The sequence below is a fragment of the Lathyrus oleraceus genome, chromosome 1, assembly GCF_024323335.1.
Source record: "Lathyrus oleraceus cultivar Zhongwan6 chromosome 1, CAAS_Psat_ZW6_1.0, whole genome shotgun sequence".
In the NCBI taxonomy this organism is placed as follows: domain Eukaryota; kingdom Viridiplantae; phylum Streptophyta; class Magnoliopsida; order Fabales; family Fabaceae; genus Lathyrus; species Lathyrus oleraceus.
Genome location: NC_066579.1, coordinates 29,960,005 through 29,966,749, shown reverse-complemented (window position 1 = coordinate 29,966,749; position 6,745 = coordinate 29,960,005).

Here is a 6,745-nt window from a genome sequence, read left to right as displayed (position 1 = left end):
TCAGCCGTACCAAGCAACGAAACTTAGACTTGGAAGATATGGGTAAGCAAGTCAGTGAGGAATTTGAGGTTAGCAAGAAGAGATTAAGGGAGGTGGAAGGCAAAAGAGTATGGGTAGGTGGTCCTCTACAAGGAGCAAATTCTGAGCTAGACTTCCACAACAACAAGTTGGATCAAACGTACTGCACCATCAAGGATCTTGAAAATACTGTTGAGAGGTCAAACGCAATAAAGAAGGAAGCCCAAAAGGACTATGAGGCCCAAATCTTAGAGCTAAGGACCACTCTCAAAGGTTGCAAGGATCTTTTGGCTAAAGAGCAATTGGAAAGGGAAAAGGTATATCGAAGCTACTTGCATGAGCAACTCCAACATGGGAAAGCTTGCAAGCAAATTAAGAATTTGAAGACGGGAATCTACGACCAAGCCTACTTGGAGTACAAAACGATTGCAAATATTGGGTAGAGAGGTGTCGTGGGGCAGAAGCTTCAATGGATCAAATGAATGAGATTATCCAAAACCTCAAAACCCTTTACAAAGAATGGAAGAACAAATATGCGAACATGGTTGTCCTGACTAATTATGCCTTCCAAGACTTTCCCTAAAAGTTAAAAGAGGTTGATTTGATCATGTTCCAGAACACCCCTGAAGAAGTCTATCATTTCGTCAAATTCTGCAAGAAGACAATGACGGAGCTTATCACCGATATTGAAGCTCTCCGAAAATCTCAATGGGTTACTGAAGGTGTGAAAAACACAATAAAAGGGGATTTGAATTGGGTTTTACAAAACAAAAGCTTTTTACCAACTTAAGAACACCACTTAAAAGATACTAACAAAGAGATAAAAACACAAGTATTTTTATCCTGCTTCGCTTGAAACTCAAAGCTACTCCAGTCCACCCGCCAAGATGATTTTACCTTATACACAAGGAATTAATCCACTATAATCAACATATTATAATAACCACAAAGAATAACCTTCTTTGTCTTCTTAAGGATTTAACTATACCCTAGTCTCCTTAAGGACTCACAAAGATAACCTTTTTTGTCTTCTCAAGGATCCAACTATACCCTAGTCTCCTTAAGGACTCAAACAAACAGTTTGAATAATATTTTGTATGTTACAACAGATTTTATACAAATGATAAATAATTACTTAAAGAAAAACTATGTACAAACTTGATAGCTTTTCACAAAGAAACGTACTTGTCAAAATGTTGTAGCACCGACAGATTTCTTTAAGTCTCCAAGTCTCACTTATATAGAATAAGAAGAAGAGCGTTGGAGGGAGAAATAGGGAAAGCTCATAGAGCGGTTATCCATTGTTGGATGGTGAAAGGAGTGATATTGTATGTTGTCCTTCGCCCACAAATTCAGTGATAGGTGTGATATATAGTACTGTCATTGCTCACGATATCAGGTAGTGAAAAGGATATTTGATTTGTACTATGTACTATTTGATCACATGCCCATTTGATCTTATCTTTAAGTTCATTGGCTTCCGATGAAAGTTGATGAAGCATGGAATGAAGAAATATAAAGCTGAATTCAGAAACTTCATAATCTTTGGTCAGAGCCTTGACAACGTCAATTGTCTGACTTGAGATCTTCATTATCTTCATAATCTTCAGAATCTACAGTCAGAACCTTGATAACCTCAACGCATGGATTGAGATCTTAAGAATCTTCAACTAAGTAACACAACTTCGTAAGCTTACCATTCTTCAGAAGCTTTGTGATCAAAGTCACGATTAGAAGCAGGAACTGAGAGAACTTTGCAGCAACAACATAACGTCTCCTCATAAGCTTTTCAAGAGTGAATCAATTCAGAAGCAAAAAGAACATGTAGCAACAACATTGAACATCTTTTAGAACTTCTTATGTATTATAGGAAGATGGAGTCCTAAGTTGATAATGACGAACTCCTTATCCATTGCTTCCAAGACAATTTATCTGGGGCATCCTTGGACTGGTACACGAGCTTAGAACGTAGTAAAATCAAATCTTGGAAGGACTTGTCTGAAGCCTTTCTCAAGCAATATAAATATAACCTGGACATGACTCCCACCAGGTTACAGCTGCAAAATCAAGCCTGCAAGTGTGGCGAAACATTCAAAGAATACGCTCAGAGATGATGTGAGATGGTTTATATAATTAGACTTGCGCTGACAGATGCTGAATTGGTTGATATCTTCATGAGCACTCTCCAAGGTATGTACTATGATAAGATGGTTAGTAGTTCATCATCCAACTTTGCCGACATAGTAACCATCATAGAACGTATTGAAAATGGGCTGAAAAACGGGAAGATTGCTAGTGTTGATAGCCAGACAGTGGCCAAGAAATCTCAAGGTTTTGCTAAGAAGAAGGAGGCCAAGGCAAGTGTTGTGATAGCAAATGTCTGCCCTCAGGTTCAAGAACATATGGCTCCTATGCCATACCATCCTTATCCATACATTACCACTACTCAGTATTAGCAACCTACATACTAACCTCAATATCAGCAGCCTCCACATGCTCCAGTTTTGCAGAATCAACGACCTCTGCAAGATAACAGAAACTAGAGTCAAGGTCAGCGTAGACGTTATGATAGAAAACATCCTCAGTGTGACTCAATCACTATGCCATATGCTCAATTACTCCCATATATTTTTTAGCAAGGGGGAATCGTGCCAAAGGAGATTCCGCTTGCCACTTTCCCGTATCATGCAAAGCACAATCCTAACGCCTCGTGCGCCTACCATGTCGGGCATATAAGACATTCTAAAGAGGATTGTTGGCCTCTCCAATCAAGAGTACAAGATCTGATTGATAAAAAGATCTTGTTATTATCTGAGGCAGGACCCAATGTCATAACCAATCCATTGACAAATCATTATGGGTAAGTTGTGAATGCAGTTAGTGGTGAAGATTGCTCAGATTCAGTTACCTCTTTATATGAGTATCAAGGCTAGCAATATCATATTGATTCAATCATGTCTCATTTGTAATCTTTTCTTGTTTTTTATACGTTGTTCATTTGTAAAACTTGTCTGATTTTCAGATGATAATAATAATGAAATAAACGTGCATGTTTTGCTTAAATCCATTTTTATTCACTCATATTTTATTTTATCAATATCAAACTGTTTGTCAAATAAAATCAAAAGAGAATGATGCAATTAAAAATAAGCAAGTTAATCCCTAAACACCGGAGATATAATGAAGTTAATCCCTAATCAACCCCTTTGGACCTTGAAGTAGAAGTTTCTTTCTTTAACACATAAAACCCACATGTTTAACCAGGGGAGGGGTAGTCTTCAGTTAGTTTGACCTTGCATTCAAATTTCAGAAGGAGAATATCCCATCAAGTGATCAAGCATACCATATTCCTCTCAAGAGGATGGATTCACAAATTCTGAATGGTTATCCCTTACCTACAAAAGGAGTGAGATAGTCATGAACCTCGTAATAAATCAAACAAGCAGATGTCACAAGATTTTCTCCAATAAAAAATGATGAAGAATGAAAAAAACTCAAAAGCAAATCAAAAGCCCGCTAAGTCAAAAGCTTGGAAACAAGATTGACTTAGGCAAAAGTTAGGGCATCCCGGTGGGCTGCAAACCCAAAGGATCAACCCAGGCAAAAATTAGGGAAAGTAAAACAAAAGAAAAAGAGGATCAATAGCAAACTCCTCAGCAAGAGAAAATCTATGTGGCTGCAAACAAAAGCAAAAGGTGAGTGACTTTCGCTCCAAACACTCACGGGTTCCTTAACCATTAGTGGTACCATTCCAAATCCTTTTCTGAAAGATGAATGCTTGTTTTAAGATAACTGAATGTAGGACTGGATAATATCATGGAGGATGGGTGGGTTATATTAGGCTTTGAGCCTTATATCCTTTATTTCTAAAATCGTGAACCAGGCCACGTTACAACCCTCAAAATACCTAATTGAAGCATGGTTTATTTCAAAAGCATACTATGGTAAGATCACGTTAAGTTGACTCCTAAAGATTTGCTTGTCAATTATATTGATACGGGTATGGCATTCTAATCAGTGATTCGCTCACTACATGTCATAATCTTAGGGAACACACTTGAGTTTCAAAACTTGCATGAGCATGACATTACAATTATCATTTTCAAAATGAGCATTTTACATGCGAAAAGTCACTTGACACCCAGGAAGCTTACATATTTGGAAGGTTGAACAAATTCCTGATATCCCATAGCTCAGATCTCTTCAAGATTCATCCCATCTGGGGAAACCACGTCAAGATTCTACAAATCTCTCTGAATTAGCCAGATAGGGGAAAAAGTTACTTCAAGGCTCATATTAGGGCAGGCCACCTCAAGAGCATGAGAAGTCAATCGCTCCCAAAGTCGGTTAATCAAGAGAATACAGTTTCAAGACGCTGGGACAAGACAGTTTGAGATACTCAGATGATGAGACTACTCTATAACTGGTAACTGGGGCAGTTGGTGCAGACATTCAATATATTAGGGCAGAGGCAGGCCACACAGGTATAAGCTCTCTCCATGTTTCAAAGGTGTGACAACAATTGTTCAACTTGAAGTAGGTGTTGGAGAATTATGCCTACATGACCATTATCCTAGCCCAAAATTCCCAATTCCCTTTATATGAGCATCTGGCTTAACCGTTGGATAAATCGTTATCATGTATTAATCATGTCGCTTCACTCATGCATATCATTCATGTAGCATATCATGAAGTCGTGTGTGCATATTAGAAGAATCAAAGCCCAATACTTTATTGGCATCTTCAAATCCCAAACTTGCCTGATACCTTTTAGAACCAACATATTTGGCATTTCTTCCAAAATCCGACTTGCTTGGCATCTTTTAAAGCCCAATTTGATTGGTACCTTTCTTCCAACTTTCGTGATTGTTGAATCCTTTCCAACCTTTATGGTTGATGACCTTTTATTTCCAACCTTCGTGGTTGGTGAACTTTTTTCAATCACCAATGTTGATAAACCTTTTTCCAACCTTTAGGGTTGATAATCTTTTGTTTCCAACCTCTGTTATTGATGAGCCTTTTTTCAACTTGCATGGCTGATAACCTTTTTTCGACCTTTAGGGTTGTTGATTCTTTTTCCAACCTTCAGGGTTGATGATATTTGTTTCCAACCTTCGTGGTTGTTGAATCTTTTCTAACCTTTGTGGTTAATGAACATTTTTCAATCTACATGATCGATAGACTTTTTACCAACCTTTAAGGTTGATAACATTTCTTTTTCAAGCCTCAGTGGTTAACTGTGCTTCCAGTTTTTGAACTAATGATCCAATTTTGAAACCCCTTGGTTGCAAGGGTATTCCAGAACTTTCATGTTTAAACTTATGGGCTCCCTGTGAAGGTCAAACAACCTATCTAAATCACCTCGTAACCATTTTTCAATGGGGAAATTTTTGGATACTTCGGTATTTAATCCACTTACCCTAAATATTCGAAAAGCTCTCGCAATTCGACAATCTAGGTCTAAGTAGATTAAGTATGGGGCAATTGTCGTACCCCAAAATTATCCCTCCCTTTTTCACCTTTTCTTCATTCAACCTTGGACTTGAAATTCAGTTGTACCCATTCATGCTTCATCCATATGCATTAGGCATTCATGTTGATACAAGCATCAATGGATTCAAAGTTGTTTGGTTGTTTCAAATTAGGGTTTTGGTTAAGTATTGGAGTGTGGTCCATCATATGAGGGGAAACCCTAATTTCTTGATCCTTGGGACTTTGATTTAAGAATATTACAACTTGGCATCCATTTGTGCACCAAAACCCTAGTCCTTGACTGTGATGCTATAGGACCTTGTATTTGGTCTCTTGGAGCCTTGATCAGTCCACTAAACTCTGGTGATGGGTCCATGTGTTGGGAGAATAAATGTACCTAATTGTGGGTGTTTTATTATTTTATGACTTTGTGGTTTGTGTGTTGGTCTTGCAATTAAACAGAACCCTAATTTACTGCGTGAGACATTTGGCCATTGTGTGTCTAGAGTCAGTCATCCCTTGATTTGTGCTTGTTGTAGGCCTTTGGTGTTTGATAATCCATTTGGTCCAAGATTGTTTCATTCTTGTCTCACAGATGACTTAGGTCAACTATTGACTTTTTGGTCAACTAGTTGACCAAAATCAACCGTCCATTCTATAAGCCCATTTGATGTTGATTAGTTAAATTATACCTTTGAATTTATTTACCATTGATTTTTCCATTTGATTTATGCCTCAAAGTTTAGTTAACTTTTCATATAGGTGAGCATCTAAGATGTTGAACTCTTATTAATATTTAAGTTCATTCCAAATTTTTCATACCCTTTTTTCCAAAATCAATTAACAATTTTCAAGTCTTTTTTTTAATTAACTTTTAAACCATTCATAATCTCCAATCTTCCATAATTTCCATCCAATCATTAAAACCATGCAAATTAAAGACAATCTTCCACATTTAAGGTCCATAACCTTTCATTAATTCAATTCAATTTCTAATATTCACAATTCATTGACTTTCCATACAAATCTATTTTTCTATTCATTACAAACCAATCTATGATTCATTTCCATTCAAGTTACAAACTCCAAAGTTACAAACTAATTGTCAATTACAAAGGTACAAGTTTCAAGTCAATTCCATTCATAAATACAATGTTCTACATAATCCTATTTGTGATCTTGAAAACCCAAAACATAGAGTCCAAGCATGACAAAGCTCATTGGTAGCCTGTGGTAGCCTGTATAACAGATGAAA